The 17,779-nt window shown below is 45.4% G+C and overlaps 10 non-coding genes across 10 annotated transcripts; 6 read left to right on the forward strand and 4 right to left on the reverse strand.

The window, feature by feature from the left end:
- Window positions 1-2,991: 2,991 nt before the first annotated feature.
- Window positions 2,992-3,063, forward strand: trnaq-cug (transfer RNA glutamine (anticodon CUG)). Its single transcript has one exon. It is a non-coding gene; the product is annotated as a tRNA-Gln (tRNA).
- Window positions 3,064-3,382: 319 nt separating this feature from the next.
- trnav-aac (transfer RNA valine (anticodon AAC)) lies at window positions 3,383-3,455 on the forward strand. The gene has a single exon. It is a non-coding gene; the product is annotated as a tRNA-Val (tRNA).
- Window positions 3,456-3,853: 398 nt separating this feature from the next.
- On the forward strand, window positions 3,854-3,926 carry trnav-cac (transfer RNA valine (anticodon CAC)). Its single transcript has one exon. It is a non-coding gene; the product is annotated as a tRNA-Val (tRNA).
- A 420-nt stretch (window positions 3,927-4,346) lies between these two features.
- trnad-guc (transfer RNA aspartic acid (anticodon GUC)) lies at window positions 4,347-4,418 on the reverse strand. Its single transcript has one exon. It is a non-coding gene; the product is annotated as a tRNA-Asp (tRNA).
- Window positions 4,419-4,943: 525 nt separating this feature from the next.
- On the reverse strand, window positions 4,944-5,015 carry trnaq-uug (transfer RNA glutamine (anticodon UUG)). Its single transcript has one exon. It is a non-coding gene; the product is annotated as a tRNA-Gln (tRNA).
- Window positions 5,016-14,082: 9,067 nt separating this feature from the next.
- trnaq-cug (transfer RNA glutamine (anticodon CUG)) lies at window positions 14,083-14,154 on the forward strand. The gene has a single exon. It is a non-coding gene; the product is annotated as a tRNA-Gln (tRNA).
- Window positions 14,155-14,473: 319 nt separating this feature from the next.
- Window positions 14,474-14,546, forward strand: trnav-aac (transfer RNA valine (anticodon AAC)). The gene has a single exon. It is a non-coding gene; the product is annotated as a tRNA-Val (tRNA).
- Window positions 14,547-14,956: 410 nt separating this feature from the next.
- trnav-cac (transfer RNA valine (anticodon CAC)) lies at window positions 14,957-15,029 on the forward strand. Its single transcript has one exon. It is a non-coding gene; the product is annotated as a tRNA-Val (tRNA).
- Window positions 15,030-15,448: 419 nt separating this feature from the next.
- trnad-guc (transfer RNA aspartic acid (anticodon GUC)) lies at window positions 15,449-15,520 on the reverse strand. Its single transcript has one exon. It is a non-coding gene; the product is annotated as a tRNA-Asp (tRNA).
- A 525-nt stretch (window positions 15,521-16,045) lies between these two features.
- trnaq-uug (transfer RNA glutamine (anticodon UUG)) lies at window positions 16,046-16,117 on the reverse strand. Its single transcript has one exon. It is a non-coding gene; the product is annotated as a tRNA-Gln (tRNA).
- Window positions 16,118-17,779: the final 1,662 nt, after the last annotated feature.

The raw sequence follows: 17,779 nt of genomic DNA on the forward strand, positions 1-17,779 counted from the left end.
AATACTTAATAGTAACCTTAAAGACTTGCGAGCTTCTGCGCACTATGAAGTGACATGTTAAATACTTACAGACACTGTGGCAACTTCTGCTGCTGGACTGGGGACAGGCACTGACTCTCGACCAACTGCATGAGAAGCTGGAGCCTTAAGAAACAGCAGGAATAGAACTCACATCAGTGAAAGACTTTGAGAATATAATCTTAAACTAATACTCAGATAAAACACTACCATAGTATTGTTACAACTTTAAAATCTAATTTTGTTAATGAGGGAATTTAAATGTATTATTGTTTATGCGTAATGTCTTCAGAAAGTATTTGTAAAAATGCTTCTACAAAAAGAGTAGTTTTTTAAAAAGTACTCACTGGGACGGGAACACTTGAAGGAGAGCTGGTACTTTCCTCAGTGGGGTCTGTGACTGTGGCTTGGGTCTGTAGAGCAGTCAGTTTTAGTTATTTACCAAAAAAATGACTCAAGCTTATAGGTTACTACATAATCTCTATTTACCTTGGTTACTCTTCTGGCCAGGCTTAGATTTGGCTTGGCAGCAGCAGACTGGGCACCACCAAATCTTGACTTAGTAAACTGAAAGGCAAAGAAGCAAAGGGCTTTGTTAGAGCTGTACTAGGGATACAATTGTCAATATACATTAAGGTACAAAACAGTTGTCACAGCCATGGTCCGTTTATGAGTAAGATTATTTGTCTGTTTACCATTGCCAAAGTCAAATAAGGCCGCTTCTTTTGGCCCTCCGGTCTTGGTTCTGCTGGAGAACTCTGTTGTCCTACAGCCCTCTCGATTGGACTTGCTGCTAAAGTCTGCTGGCCAACAGAGCCTCTTACAGGAGGACCCACTGATGCCCCCTGAGCCGCATCTCCTGCTGCCCCCTGGACCGAACCTCTTGCTGCCCCCTGGGCCGGACCGCCTGCTGCTGTCTGCTGTGCAGAAACTTCACCACGGCCCACAGTCGCCGTTGGTTGCCCTCCAGGCCGGGGAGCAACACTCGATGTGGTCGGCTGTTAAACAGAGTAGACACAGCTTTATGTGGTGTACTGATAAGTAAAAACACTGTCTCCTTATAGTTTTACCTTCTGCACATGAAATCCACACAGGCACTTCCTCTCCTGCCCAAACAAAGACATTTGGCCATGAGTCTGCATTGGGCATTTCTCAATCTAAAAATAAAGAGAAACATTTGATTAAAGATGTAATAGTCATCAGTTTTTTTTTCCAGCTACTTAAAAAATGGTAAAAAAAAATGCTCATTTCAGTTAACTCTATAAAAGTTGAACCTTATCCTTTGTCTGAAGCAAATATTAGTGAATGGTACAGTAAGATTACATGGTAAAATCCAAAATCAATCAACTCTCACCCTCTGATACAGCTCATACCACTTCTTCTGTCTGGGAGCAGGTCTGTTGCCTTCATCGGCAGGCCAGGTTCCTGTGTTGGCAAACCTCCTCAGGCGGGACATCCACTCCGAGTCAGACATTGCCTTGTGGGATTTTGTCTTTTTGGTTGCCTTTATTTAAGGAGAGTTTTGATATTAATACTATATTAATATGACATTAACTGTAAATCAGATATGTTGGCTCTGTGCAATAGTGTAACAGAAGAATGAAAAAGAAAAAGAAACATGTCATATTAGCTATTGCTTCAATTTAAAGTGCATGAAATAATAGACTTGATACAATTCTTACAATACTATTATAAGAAACGCGACATTTTGCAGGTTAACAAACATTGTGAGAGAAACGTCTTGCATAGTAACTAACTAGGTAAATTTTCAATGGCTGTCCGTGGATTAATAACATTGTCACTTAAACCGAGCTCATATCGACTTAAGTGAAATACTTATGAATGACAAGAATTTGCGCTATGTATATATTCTTATAGTCTTTGGTCATTTAAGTGACTTTTTTTGACGGACCCGACGTTTCTTTTGACGTTTACAGCCCAGCCGCCATTGTTGTGTTCGGCACTGTGTTTTCAGTTAGCCTACCTTTTATTTACCTATGTGTAATAACGGCGCTGTACCGGACCATAACAGTGGAACTTGGTACAATTTAGTTAAAAGTTAAAATGAAATAATCACAATGAAAAAGCGAAATGTTAATGGCTCAGTTTTCGTGTTTTATTGCTTACTCGCGACACAGACCGGCAAGTCGAAAAAGGGAATCCCCCGTCAAAGTTAGCTAAATACGTCTTTATGACAGTATTAATAGGTGAAATATTTAGATAACTCTTAAAAGTTGTCACACACCACTATATTTATACAAAATACTTACCATTTCGTAGAGTACAGGGAGATTTGGGAGCTTGTCAATCCGTTTTCTTTGACAGTGACCGGCAAGTGTACACTATCTCCGAGAAACGTGGGGGAGGGGAAAAGGAAAAAAAAAATCCAACATTTCTGCGCCGTGACTGGTTAAATGTTGGACTCGGGGAAGAATTGATAAACGTGATTGGTCAAGAATGTTGGAGAATGTTGGATTTGCGAACCTGCCATTGGCTGTAATCTTCAATATTGGAATACACTTGCCGGACTATCCTTCGGCTGCTGGCGCTCAGGTCGCAGTCTCCCCTGGAGGCGTGGGTTCGAATCCCACTTCTGACAGTGTGTGCTTTTCCCTTTGCCTGGCCCTGTTGTCTGGTGCATGACATTAGCATCTGCCTTACTCCACGACCATCTCAAGCCCCACAAAGACTAGTACAGCCAAAGTTGGGGACAGTCTAAATGCAGGCCCACTGACAGCACGACGGCGTGTCAGGCATCTGACTGCTGCTTTGTCAACATGCTGCTCGGAGCAAGCAGTTGACTGCCCAACTGCGTGTGCGGCCAGTGCGGCCTGCTTTCTATGCTGCCGTCTGTTTCACTCTTGTTTCTTAGTGTCCCCTGTGTCCCATTGTGCGCAAGAAGACAAAGGCACATAGCGTTGGCATGTGCATATACAGAGAGCGTTTGATGACTGTGTGTTGGCCCTCTGCCCTGGTTCCATGGTGTAATGGTCAGCACTCTGGACTCTGAATCCAGCGATCCGAGTTCAAATCTCGGTGGGACCTGCTTTTGAGGTGTGCGGTCTCGGGGCTTTTCCAAAGGCAGGTGAAGACATGCGCTCAGGAAGTCATGGGCTCTTCCTCAAGACACCCTGTCCTTTGACTTCTATTTGCACTGAAAGGGTCTGGAGTGCACTTCAACCACAATCTTGCCTGTGCGGAAGGATGCCGCCATTGTAGCTGCCAGCTAGTGTTGTCATTCTCTGCAGATAGTCATGGGCAGCTAGAAAACCCACTACTTCATTGGTATTTTTCCAGCAACTGGCGTGTCGGAAGTTCAGGACACAGCTCTGCAGACGGGTTGTTAAGGCACGGCACGTTGTCCGTTTCCGTAGTGTAGTGGTTATCACGTTCGCCTAACACGCGAAAGGTCCCCGGTTCGAAACCGGGCGGAAACACTTTCTCTTCCTTTGCCTCTCAGCAAAAACTCAGTGAAGTCATTGGACCCTGGCACTGGCCAGGAAGCTTAAAGCCTCTGTATCTGTGGGCAAAGAATTAGCTGCCGGTGGGAAGCACAAGTCCCCCCATTGGTGAATTGATCCCGAGTCTTGCGCTTGACAGGTGTAAGGTCCCAGGGCTAATCCTACGGACCCCCGACTACCCACTGCCTCATTGATATTTTCTCCAGCAACTGGTATGTCGCTAGTTTGGTAGACAGGTCTGCGTACGGTTCCGTAGACAGGTCTGCAGACAGTTTTGTAGACAGGTCTGCAGACGGTTCTGTGGACAGCTCCCCCAGACGGTTCTGTAGAGAGGTCGCTTAGGCGGGGCATGCCCCGCATAGCTTTCGTGGTCAGTTTCCGTAGTGTAGTGGTTATCACGTTCGCCTCACACGCGAAAGGTCCCCGGTTCGAAACCGGGCGGAAACACTGGCACTTACTTTGCCTCTCGGCAAAAGCTCAGTCGTGGCGCTCATCGGGCTCCATGCAGAACCTTGTGCGAGCTTCTTTGCCTTTTTTTCACAGTGCAGAGCTTTTTCCACCCTCTCTTTTTTGCAGCTGTTGCTTCTTCTTTCTTTCCTTTTTTTATCTCTCCTTTTTTTTTGTAAATGCACTTATTATGCACACATTTACTGCTGTTGTTTTATGTCTGTTTGTTTTTTATGTACATGCAATGGGCATTTGATTAGGTCAGGCCTTTACTCATATGCAGCAACCTAGATATGAGTTGAGAGCAAGGGAAGCAAAGGAGGGAAAAGAGGCAAAAGGCACTGGCCAGGAAGCAGTCCGGGACGCATGAAGCCCCTGTATCTGTAGGCAAAGAATAAGCTGCTGGTAGGTAGCATAAGTCTCCCCGTCGGGGAATCGAACCCCGGTCTTCCGCGTGACAGGCGGAGATACTGTCCACTATACTAACGAGGATGCTGCCTTTAGTGCACGCTGCACAGACACGGCCCCATGTTCTGGGGTTTACCCAGATTATGCAGAGTCACAGCCAATGCCTGGTGGTTCAAGTCTGCCACTGTTGGGTTGAAATCTTCCTCCTGCCCAGAGTCACCAGTGATGGAGTGCATGACATGACATGAATCACCAGAGCAGTGTGTGCCACTGTTCAGAGTGCCTCATGTTGGCCCCACACGCAAAACCTCTGCATTTTGTTGGTGTGCAGAAACTCTGCGCCTGACTGTGTTGTGGCTTCCAGTGGAGAATGCAGTGCTCATTGGCCTGTGGTCAGTATTGAGGGGTGGCAGCCCTGGAACAGTGATCAAACTGCAGCAACAGCATAAGCCACTCTCAACCAAGTTTGAAGAAGTTCTCCACAGCAGTTTACAAGTCCTTATTCAGTGTATGACAAAGAGGCCATGAGATTGCCACTGTCACTCGGGGTGGGCTTGGGGTGGCTTTGACACACGGCTAGCAAGACCCAGCGTGGTCTCTTCTGCTCAAAGGTCCCACCGAGATTTGAACTCGGATCACTGGATTCAAAGTCCAGAGTGCTAACCGTTACACCATGGGACCAGTCTGCCGTTCAGTAAGTCAGTTGTGAGTGTTTGTCCTCACTTGAACTCACAGCCTTGCTAGATCCGCTTCCTTCTCAGGATTGAGGTTGACTCCAAGAGCCAAGTCTTGGAACAGCAACGGAGCGCTTCAATCAGCTCCCCATCTGCTTTGGAGCGGGAGCTGTTTGGCACTTGATTTCCTCAAAAGCTTGCTCAGGACTGTTTTGCCGTGCCGAGGCAGGCCTGGTGGGCCCGGCCAACGAGGACCGCTCATCTAGTCAGGATGGCCGAGCGGTCTAAGGCGCTGCGTTCAAGCTGGGGAACATTCGTCCGTCAAAGAAGGGGGAGAAGGGGGGAGGAGGGGGAAGAAGGAAAAAGGGAAGAAAAGAGAGGAAAAGAAGAAAAAGAGAAAGAAAACGAAAAAATCCGAGGTTTTTCAGCAATTTAACTTTTGAAAGAGTGTTTTCAATGCTTACAGAAAGTGATTTAAAACTTTAGATATTTGAACAAGTAGCGTACGGGACACGAACCGACGAACTTCATAAGCGGATAACTTGACGCTACACTTTTTGCCGTGTGACGCACATACCCATATATGGACCTCACTTCCGGGTCAACACAAAGGGATTCCCCAGTCTTAAAATTAGGGTTAATGGCGGTCAAGCGTGCTCCTAACTGATTGCTTTATTATGCCCGCACTTTATGGTAGGTTTTTGAAAATGCATATGTTGAAATTATAATAATGCATTTTAATAACGTTAAAATAATTTTTTGAATATTTTTATCATCTGAAATAATCGTTGTTTACTTCTTCCTTTTTCTATAGGAAAAGAAGCTGCCTTAAGCCCACCATATGACCTGAAGAGCAGCTCCTCAACCTGAGATCTTCAGGAGTTTATCTGATGTCTACTGCAAACCACTTTTTATATGATACTAAATAACCCCTCTTTCTAGCATAATTCTTTTTCTGTATCAAAGATCATTATCTTACGGATATTGCAACATTGACAAATAACACTCTTTATTACAGTTGTTGATTGTTGTTAAAATCAATGGGTATGTTTTTTTTGTTTGTGTGTGTTTACCAGTGTTGAATAAAGATACACTTTTAGCTCGAGCTTTGTTTATTCACAGGGAAGAGAATGAGAAACAACTTATTACAGATTATGTAAAAAAAAGAACAAACACAACACCTCTATAATAATAAACTATAGTAATAAAAAAAACAGAATGTAACACATTTAACATATATACACAACAGCTATACTATTTTATTTACAACATTAATACTAAAATAATACAACACTCATTCTGTACAATAACTTACACTATGAAACTCTTCAAAATATATACAATATTTACACCACAAAAATATATACAATATTTACACTACAAATAATTTTAGAAATTATTTTTTGGGTACTGCCTTCCTCATTTCCTCCAACCACTGCTTCTTGGTTTTGGTTTCAAAGGAAGGACAGTACACTTTGCCATAGTACTGGCTGTGTCCAGTGTCAGCAGTGCGGAACTGACCACACTTTTTACAAGTGTTTGCCTCCACTGTCCGTTGGTACGGCCTCTTAGGAGTCACTCCTTCCATACTGGCAGGTGCTCCTGTCTGTGGACTGGTACCCGGTAAAACTGCCAAGACAACTGGTACCAGTCCCACATTTTGTCCTGCAGGCGCAACAAGCTGTGTGGTCAGCAAGGGTCCTGGTGCAGGGGGGCTGACAAACAAAGGCCTCTTGCCTGTTGGTTTAGGCAAGATGTTGCGCTGGACCTGACTGGGAGCTCTCTGCCTCTGATGTGCCTGGCCAGCTGTGCTCTCAGGCAACCAGTACTGATGCTCCTGCTGTGCTGGTACAGGGTGAGCAGGTAGCACTCTGGCATCCTGAAGAGGCTCCGCAGAAGCTGAGACGGCTGGAGGTAAGGTGGTACCCTGAAGCAGCACAGACAGCTCCTGTTTTTTCTGCCTGTTATTGTGCCACTGTATCAGGGTGTTCTGGTTTACCTCCACCAGTTGGATCTCAGTTTGCTGCATCACTAGCGAGTTCCCTAGGACCAGCTGCCTTATCTTGTGGTAATCCCTCAAGATAAGGGACCACCTTGAGTCTGCCCTCTTCCCTCTTCTCACTGGGCCTGGGTGGAGGTTGCAGAGTCTTATAAAAATGTTCTCCACCAAACGACAGCAGTCCGGCCACTGTGCAGGTGAGCTACTTGCTCCTAACATGCAGCGGGTGGTGCTCTCAACACCAGGCGTAGTTGTGGGCTTCTTCGGTGTTCGAAACCGCCCACTCAAGAGTCTCTCCTGATGTCGAGCTGCGTATATGACCCGCCGCTTGTCGTGCTCATCCAGGCTTTCCCACAGTACTTTGATGGTGCTGGCCTGCTGGTTGGTGAGACACAAAGACGTCTGACTCCGCAGTTCCACCAAAAACTCAGCAAGTCTGTCCACATGCTGGTAGCCAGGCACATTTTGCTCATCCACAGCCTGTGAAGATATGAAACATATTTGAAAGTATGTTAATGTAAATCCTTGAATCACGTTGACCTTTTTTTGACACATTTCTGATGTTCCTTATTAAATAGAAAAAACATACTACTGCTCAACCACCGTTTGAGGGCCTGTAAGGCCTATTTGTATTAAACTACGCACTCTTTAGATATTTGTTTTACACAGTTGTGCATCGAGGATTCCCTCTCCTATATCTGTCTCTGTTCAAGTCAATTTGTGCTGCTCTCTGAAGGGAGTAGTTAACCAATTCCTAAGAGATTTAAAGGTTCTGTCTCATGATTTCTAGCAATAAATAGCTGTACTTTTTTAACACAACAATAAACTTACAGGCCTCTAAAGACAGCTTTTTTTTCCTTGCCATTTTGAGCCTGTTAACCCAAAACAAGTGCTGAAACTTCAACCTAAAGATTGCCATGCTCCCTTTGTGTTCCTTTATTAGTAAAACTATTTTAGGCTGTGCCACACAGTTTCAAAAGTGTTTTGTAATCAATTAGTCTTATAAAATGATTAACTTAGATTAGCAGCCATATTAGGAGTTCATGCAGAGGACTGACAGTTGCAAAAAAGTGGATCATTCTTTGAAAATCATCTGATTCATTTTAAGTTTGTGAAATGGATAAAAACTGTTTGTGATTGCAAAAAGTAAAGTGCAAGTGATCAAACTTTTGTGCAGTAATGCAAGTGCATATTTATTGTTAACACTTACCATGTCTTCATCATGAGCCTGCACGTCAACGCCAGCCTCAGAGGATGAAGTTGAAGGCAGAGTGGAAGGAGCAGAGGCCACTGCAGACGAGCAAGGAGCTAGTGATGCACAATAGGGAAAAAAACACCATATTACTACACATATAAAAAACTACAAAATGACTTGCAGAATTAGAGCTGGGGGATTATTGTGACTGAATTACAATTCCCATTTTCATTACACTGCACCTGGTCATACTACTACCTATATAAAACCGAGATTTCTTTTCAGCCTTACCAGGAGCAATGGTTAATGTGCTCGGAGCCTGAGTGAAGGAGGTGCCCGATGATGATGGAGTTGAGGAACTGCAAAGAGCTGTCGTGCTGGGAGCTGTGGACAGGAGGGGCCAGTTGTCAGAGGGGCAGGGGTGTGAGGCTCCTCCAGGTTTGCCACTGTTGGGTCCTCTGCTGCCTCAGCAAAGCCCTCATCCTCCTCTTCATCTTCCTCCACATTATGCTCCTCAATCAGCTGAGCAGTCTCCTCAGAATCAGGATGCATATCCTGCAGTGCCTGACCAGTCTGCCGGAACAGATACTGCAGGCCTATGAGCTCTCCTGAAACATCAGAGGCAAATGGATGATTAGGAAAACTGTTTGAATGATTTTTTTTTCATCTCAGTTGTACGTCAAGTGGGTTTCAGTAATGCTAACCAGTGTAAGGTGTAGGTGGGCAGAACTCTGGGACCAACTTCCTGCCGAACAGCTTCTCGAAGTTTGTGTTCACAGAGTGAAGCAGGTCACCCGAGTAGCTGCGGAAAGGAGATGGCTCAGTTGACAGAGCAGCAGTGCCACGGTCCTGGTTCCACCTGTGGAGTCCTTCCAGCAGGTAAACCTGGAAATTCAGGCTGTTGGCACTGGTTCCTGGGGATAAACAGGTAAGTAGATAAAATTGGTGATCAAGGACATGATACATTAGTACATAACTTTAAATATATTTTTATTCTTGGACTTTGTGACACATTAACATAACTATAACACAAACACAAACCTGGGATGAAGCGGTTGAGGTGTAAATGAAAGGACTCTAAAGATGTAGAGCCCCTTGCACACCTGTAGGTGGGTAGCTGCACACCTCCCTTTGTGAGCTCTCCTGTTTTGATGTAGAGAGCCACACCTGGTGGGTCCTGGATGCACTTGACATGCTTCTTTTGGACATTCCAGATGTGCTCCATCCTCTCCATGTCAAACAGTGGAACTCCAAGGGAGTCATTACCGCTGGTTCCCATGAGCCCCAGCAGCAGCTCCTCCAGCAGCTGGGTGGTGGCCACTTCACCCCGGGTTCTCCGCCGACAGTGGAGAGCCAGCTCCTCCCTGGACAGGTTTCTGCTGATGTCAGCATCAGTGACTGGCAAGCCCTGGGATTGAAGCTGTTGTTTCTTCGCTTCACGCAACAAAGCTAAATCAGCTGCATCCCACTCAAATATGCACGCTGACAGGCGTGACATAAAGATTGGGTACAACTGATGAGCATCTGTCACGCACCCCAGGGCAAGTCGGCGCATGAAGTGCCAGATGTCAAGACGAATGATGAGGTCCTGCCATCCACTGAACCTGGTCTTCAGCCTGGTCTCCCCTGTACTGGAGCAGCAGTCGCAGTCCACATACAAGGCAACAGGGGGATCAACACCAGCCTGCTGGTACCGCTTCACCAGGTCTGCTGCCATCATGTCCAGGCCTGCTCCCTCCTGAGCGGTCAGAACGCTGATCAGGATCTGACCATACTCATTTCCCACAGAGGTGAGCCAGAGAGCGGTCCCCTTAGCTGTGCCTGCCAGCTTCTTAACAATCTAAAGTACAAAAAATTAAAAGGCCCTTTGTGATTATTTTCAGGACTCCTCATTCAATGGGACTAGTTAATAATATAAGTTTCCTGTATTAATGAAGGAGAAAAAATATAAACCTTTTTTGTTGAGTCCATCTTCAGAATTGTGCCGTAGATGGATGTGATCCGGGCTTTGATGTCCTCGAGCCTTGTCAAGATGTCCTGACTGTACACGGAGAGGAGCCACTTACAGCTAGGCACCACAGCAGGCTCAGGGGGCTCAGGGAAAGTCATGGGCAGCAGTCCGGGGCGCTGCTGAAAGTCAACACACTCAGTGGTGTACCGTGCAACACGATGAAGCCACTCCTCTGAGTGGTTTTCTTTCAGCTGCTTTAAAACCCGTGTTGGACTGTTACCCAGACCTCTCTCCCGTAGAAGCCGGATCACACGGATGTCACAGGCGTATCTGAGTCAAAGACAGATAAATTAGTTAGACTGTCTTTTTTATTTCTATTGTCAAGGCAAGAATGAAAAAGGGATATTACTTACTTCTGAGTAAGGATGACCCTGAATTCAGACCTGTGAGCCAAGTCCAGCTGCCTGAGGACAGTCTGACTCCAAGAAACGTGGCTGGCTCTACATTTGGTGCAGGTCAGGGTTTCCGTCACCATATTGTAGGTCCTGTCCACGTCAAGGACCCGCCGTGCCCTCTTGTGCAGCCCTGCCCCTGTGAGCTGGTGCTGCTCACAGGCTGCATTAGGGCAGACCACCTTCACCTTCCACAATTTGTATGGCATCCATACAAAGAGTGGGTGGGCGAAAAAACGGTCTGGTGCTGGAGCCTGGTTGTACAGGTTGCTCGGCTGAGGAGGAAAGTACCAGAGCTTCAGATGGTCTTGAAGCTGAAGTTTCCCCTTGGGCCCCAACTTCAAGAGGAATTTTTCAATCCATTTGTGGTCTTCAGGTGGCAAACCCTCTGACCACAAGCGGGGCAGGTGAGCTGTTGAAGTCAGTGCTCCTGTCCCAGAGTCAGCAGCAGTCTGTAATATAAAAAAACAACGACAAAAATACTTAATACTAACCTTAAAGACTTGCGAGCTTCTGCGCACTATGAAGTGACATGTTAAATACTTACAGACACTGTGGCAACTTCTGCTGCTGGACTGGGGACAGGCACTGACTCTCGACCAACTGCATGAGAAGCTGGAGCCTTAAGAAACAGCAGGAATAGAACTCACATCAGTGATAGACTTTGAGAATATAATCTTAAACTAATACTCAGATAAAACACTACCATAGTATTGTTACAACTTTAAAATCTGATTTTGTTAACGAGGGAATTTAAATGTATTATTGTTTATGCGTAATGTCTTCAGAAAGTATTTGTAAAAATGCTTCTACAAAAAAAGTAGTTTTTTAAAAAGTACTCACTGGGACGGGAACACTTGAAGGAGAGCTGGTACTTTCCTCAGTGGGGTCTGTGACTGTGGCTTGGGTCTGTAGAGCAGTCAGTTTTAGTTATTTACCAAAAAAATGACTCAAGCTTATAGGTTACTACATAATCTCTATTTACCTTGGTTACTCTTCTGGCCAGGCTTAGATTTGGCTTGGCAGCAGCAGACTGGGCACCACCAAATCTTGACTTAGTAAACTGAAAGGCAAAGAAGCAAAGGGCTTTGTTAGAGCTGTACTAGGGATACAATTGTCAATATACATTAAGGTACAAAACAGTTGTCACAGCCATGGTCAGTTTATGAGTATGATTATTTGTCTGTTTACCATTGCCAAAGTCAAATAAGGCCGCTCCTTTTGGCCCTCCAGTCTTGGTCCTGCTGGAGAACTCTGTTGTCCTACAGCCCTCTCCATCGGACTAGCTGCTAGAGTCTGCTGGCCAACAGAGCCTCTACCAGGAGGACTTACAGCTTCCCCCTGAGCCGAATCTCCTGCTGCCCCCTGGGCTGAACCTCCTGCCGCCCCCTGGGCCGGACCGCCTGCTGCTGTCTGCTGTGCAGAACCTTCACCACGGCCCACAGTCGCCGTTGGTTGCCCTCCAGGCCGGGGAGCAACACTCGATGTGGTCGGCTGTTAAACAGAGTAGACACAGCTTTATGTGGTGTACTGATTAGTAAAAACACTGTCTCCTTGTAGTTTTACCTTCTGCACATGAAATCCACACAGGCACTTTCTCTCCTGCCCAAACAAAGACATCTGGCCATGAGTCTGCATTGGGCATTTCTCAATCTAAAAATAAAGAGAAACATTTGGTTAAAAATGTTATAGTCATCATTTTTTCCAGCTACTTAAAAAATGGTTAAAAAAATGCTCATTTCAGTTAACTCTATAAAAGTTTAACCTTATCCTTTGTTTGAAGCAAATATTAGTGAATGGTACAGTAAGATTACATGGTAAAATCCAAATCAATCAACTCTCACCCTCTGATACAGCTCATACCACTTCTTCTGTCTGGGAGCAGGTCTGTTGCCTTCATCAGCAGGCCAAGTTCCTGTGTTGGCAAACCTCCTCAGGCGGGACATCCACTCTGAGTCAGACATTGCCTTGTGGGACTTGGTCTTTTTGGTTGCCTTTATTTAAGGAGAGTTTTGATATTAATACTATATTAATATGACATTAACTGTAAATCAGATATGTTGGCTCTGTGCAATAGTGTAACAGAAGAATGAAAAAGAAAAAGAAACATGTGATATTAGCCATTGCTTCAATTTAAAGTGCATGAAATAATAGACTTGATACAATTCTTACAATACTATTATAGGAAACGCGACATTTTGCAGGTTAACAAACACTGTGAGAGTAACGTCTTGCATAGTAACTAACTAGGTAAATTTTCAATGGCTGTCCGTGGATTAATAACATTGTCACTTCAGCCAAGCTCATATCGACTTAAGTGAAATACTTATGAATGACAAGAATTTGCGCTATGTATATATTCTTACAGTCTTTGGTCAATTAAGTGACTTTTTTGACGGACCCGACGTTTCTTTTGTAACTAACTTTACAAACTTTTACAGCACAGCCGCCATTGTTGTGATCGGCACTGTGTTTTCAGTTAGCCTACCTTTTATTTACCTATGTGTAATAACGGCGCTGTACCGGACCATAACAGTGGAACTTGGTACAATTTAGTTTAAAGTTAAGATGAAATAATCACAATGAAAAAGCGAAATATTAATGGCTCAGTTTTCTTGTTTAATTGCTTACTCGCGACACAGACCGGCAAGTCGAAAAAGGGAATCCCCCGTCAAAGTTAGCTAAATACGTCTTTATGACAGTATCAATAGGTGAAATATTTAGATAACTCTTAAAAGTTGTCACACACCACTATATTTATATAAAATACTTACCATTTCGTAGAGTACAGGGAGATTTGGGAGCTTGTCAATCCGCTTTCTTTGACAGTGACCGGCAAGTGTACACAATCTCCGAGAAGCGTGGGGGAGGGGCAAAGGAAAAAAAAAATCCAACATTTCTGCGCCGTGACTGGTTAAATGTTGGACTCGGGGAAGAATTGGTAAACGTGATTGGTCAAGAATGTTGGAGAATGTTGGATTTGCGAAACTGCCATTGGCTGTAATCTTCAATATTGGAATACACTTGCCGGACTATCCTTCGGCTGCTGGCGCTCAGGTCGCAGTCTCCCCTGGAGGCGTGGGTTCGAATCCCACTTCTGACAGTGTGTGCTTTTCCCTTTGCCTGGCCCTGTTGTCTGGTGCATGACATTAGCATCTGCCTTACTCCACGACCATTTCAAGCCCCACAAAGACTATTACAGCCAAAGTTGGGGACAGTCTAAATGCAGGCACACCGACAGCACGACGGCGTGTCAGGCATCTGACTGCTGCTTTGTCAACATGCTGCTCGGAGCAAGCAGTTGACTGCCCAACTGCGTGTGCGGCCAGTGTGGCCTGCTTTCTATGCTGCCGTCTGTTTCACTCTTGTTTCTTAGTGTCCCCTGTGTCCCATTGTGCGCAAGAAGACAAAGGCACATAGCGTTGGCATGTGCATATACAGAGAGCGTTTGATGACTGTGTGTTGGCCCTCTGCCCTGGTTCCATGGTGTAATGGTCAGCACTCTGGACTCTGAATCCAGCGATCCGAGTTCAAATCTCGGTGGGACCTGCTTTTGAGGTGTGCGGTCTCGGGGCTATTCCAAAGGCAGGTGAAGACATGCGCTCAGGAAGTCATGGGCTCTTCCTCAAGACACCCTGTCCTTTGACTTCTATTTGCACTGAAAGGGTCTGGAGTGCACTTCAACCACAATCTTGCCTGTGCGGAAGGATGCCGCCATTGTAGCTGCCAGCTAGTGTTGTCATTCTCTGCAGATAGTCATGGGCAGCTAGAAAACCCACTACTTCATTGGTATTATTCCAGCAACTGGCGTGTCGGAAGTTCAGGACACAGCTCTGCAGACGGGTTGTTAAGGCGCGGCACGTTGTCCGTTTCCGTAGTGTAGTGGTTATCACGTTCGCCTAACACGCGAAAGGTCCCCGGTTCGAAACCGGGCGGAAACACCTTCTCTTCCTTTGCCTCTCAGCAAAAACTCAGTGACGTCATTGGACCCTGGCACTGGCCAGGAAGCAGACCTGGAAGCTTAAAGCCTCTGTATCTGTGGGCAAAGAATTAGCTGCCGGTGGGAAGCACAAGTCCCCCCATTGGTGAATTGATCCCGAGTCTTGCGCTTGACAGGTGTAAGGTCCCAGGGCTAATCCTATGGACCCCCGACTACCCACTGCCTCATTGATATTTTCTCCAGCAACTGGTATGTCGCTAGTTTGGTAGACAGGTCTGCGTACGGTTCCGTAGACAGGTCTGCAGACAGTTTTGTAGACAGGTCTGCAGACGGTTCTGTGGACAGCTCCCCCAGACGGTTCTGTAGAGAGGTCGCTTAGGCGGGGCATGCCCCGCATAGCTTTCGTGGTTAGTTTCCGTAGTGTAGTGGTTATCACGTTCGCCTCACACGCGAAAGGTCCCCGGTTTGAAACCGGGCGGAAACACTGGCACTTACTTTGCCTCTCGACAAAAGCTCAGTCATGGCGCTCATCGGGCTCCATGCAGAACCTTGTGCGAGCTTCTTTGCCTTTTTTTTCACAGTGCAGAGCTTTTTCCACCCTCTCTTTTTTGCAGCTGTTGCCTCTTCTTTTTTTCCTTTTTTTTCTCTCCTTTTCTTTGTAAATGCACTTATTATGCACACATTTACTGCTGTTGTTTTATGTCTGTTTGTTTTTTATGTACATGCAATGGGCATTTGATTAGGTCAGGCCTTTACTCATATGCAGCAAACTAGATATGAGTTGAGAGCAAGGGAAGCAAAGGAGGGAAAAGAGGCAAAAGGCACTGGCCAGGAAGCAGTCCGGGACGCATGAAGCCCCTGTATCTGTAGGCAAAGAATAAGCTGCTGGTAGGTAGCATAAGTCTCCCCGTCGGGGAATCGAACCCCGGTCTTCCGCGTGACAGGCGGAGATACTGTCCACTATACTAACGAGGATGCTGCCTTTAGTGCACGCTGCACAGACACGGCCCCATGTTCTGGGGTTTACCCAGATTATGCAGAGTCACAGCCAATGCCTGGTGGTTCAAGTCTGCCACTGTTGGGTTGAAATCTTCCTCCTGCCCAGAGTCACCAGTGATGGAGTGCATGACATGACATGAATCACCAGAGCAGTGTGTGCCACTGTTCAGAGTGCCTCATGTTGGCCCCACACGCAAAACCTCTGCATTTTGTTGGCGTGCAGAAACTCTGCGCCTGACTGTGTTGTGGCTTCCAGTGGAGAATGCAGTGCTCATTGGCCTGTGGTCAGTATTGAGGGGTGGCAGCCCTGGAACAGTGATCAAACTGCAGCAACAGCATAAGCCACTCTCAACCAAGTTTGAAGAAGTTCTCCACAGCAGTTTACAAGTCTTTATTCAGTGTATGACAAAGAGGCCATGAGATTGCCACTGTCACTCGGGGTGGGCTTGGGGTGGCTTTGACACACGGCTAGCAAGACCCAGCGTGGTCTCTTCTGCTCAAAGGTCCCACCGAGATTTGAACTCGGATCACTGGATTCAAAGTCCAGAGTGCTAACCGTTACACCATGGGACCAGTCTGCCGTTCAGTAAGTCAGTTGTGAGTGTTTGTCCTCACTTGAACTCACAGCCTTGCTAGATCCGCTTCCTTCTCAGGATTGAGGTTGACTCCAAGAGCCAAGTCTTGGAACAGCAACGGAGCGCTTCAATCAGCTCCCCATCTGCTTTGGAGCGGGAGCTGTTTGGCACTTGATTTCCTCAAAAGCTTGCTCAGGACTGTTTTGCCGTGCCGAGGCAGGCCTGGTGGGCCTGGCCACCGTGGCCGCTCATCTGGTCAGGATGGCCGAGCGGTCTAAGGCGCTGCGTTCAAGCTGGGGAACATTCGTCCGTCAAAGAAGGGGGAGAAGGGGGAAGAAGGAAAAAGGGAAGAAAAGAGAGGAAAAGAAGAAAAAGAGAAAGAAAACGAAAAAATCCGAGGTTTTTCAGCAATTTAACTTTTGAAAGAGTGTTTTCAATGCTTACAGAAAGTGATTTAAAACTTTAGATATTTGAACAAGTAGCGCACGGGACACGAACCGACGAACTTCATAAGCGGATAACTTGACGCTACACTTTTTGCCGTGTGACGCACATACCCATATATGGACCTCACTTCCGGGTCAACACAAAGGGATTCCCCAGTCTTAAAATTAGGGTTAATGGCGGTCAAGCGTGCTCCTAACTGATTGCAAGCTGGGGAACATTCGTCCGTCAAAGAAGGGGGAGAAGGGGGAAGAAGGAAAAAGGGAAGAAAAGAGAGGAAAAGAAGAAAAAGAGAAAGAAAACGAAAAAATCCGAGGTTTTTCAGCAATTTAACTTTTGAAAGAGTGTTTTCAATGCTTACAGAAAGTGATTTAAAACTTTAGATATTTGAACAAGTAGCGCACGGGACACGAACCGACGAACTTCATAAGCGGATAACTTGACGCTACACTTTTTGCCGTGTGACGCACATACCCATATATGGACCTCACTTCCGGGTCAACACAAAGGGATTCCCCAGTCTTAAAATTAGGGTTAATGGCGGTCAAGCGTGCTCCTAACTGATTGCTTTATTATGCCCGCACTTTATGGTAGGTTTTTGAAAATGCATATGTTGAAATGATAATAATGCATTTTAATAACGTTAAAATAACTTTTTGAACATTTTTATCATCGGAAATAATCGTTGTTTACTTCTTCCTTTTTCTATAGGAAAAGAAGCTGCCTTAAGCCCACCTTATGACCTGAAGAGCAGCTCCTCAACCTGAGATCTTCAGAAGTTTATCTGCTATCTACTGCAAACCACTTTTTATATGATACTAAATAACCCCTCTTTCTAGCATAATTCTTTTTCTGTATCAAAGATCATTATCTTAGGGATATTGCAACATTGACAAATAACACTCTTTATTACAGTTGTTGATTGTTGTTAAAATCAATGGGTATGGGTATATCAATGTTTTTTTTGTGTGTGTGTGTGTGTTTACCAGTGTTGAATAAAGATACACTTTTAGCTCGAGCTTTGTTTATTCACAGGGAAGAGAATGAGAAACAACTTATTACAGATTATGTAAAAAAAAGAACAAACACAACACCTCTATAATAATAAACTATAGTAATAAAAAAAAACAGAATGTAACACATTTAACATATATACACAACAGCTATACTATTTTATTTACAACATTGATACTAAAATAATACAACACTCATTCTG

This window comes from Halichoeres trimaculatus, unplaced genomic scaffold (genome assembly GCF_033239565.1).
Source record: "Halichoeres trimaculatus isolate MK-OKI-2021-1 unplaced genomic scaffold, fHalTri1.1 fHalTri1_scaffold_3, whole genome shotgun sequence".
Lineage (NCBI taxonomy): Eukaryota > Metazoa > Chordata > Actinopteri > Labriformes > Labridae > Halichoeres > Halichoeres trimaculatus.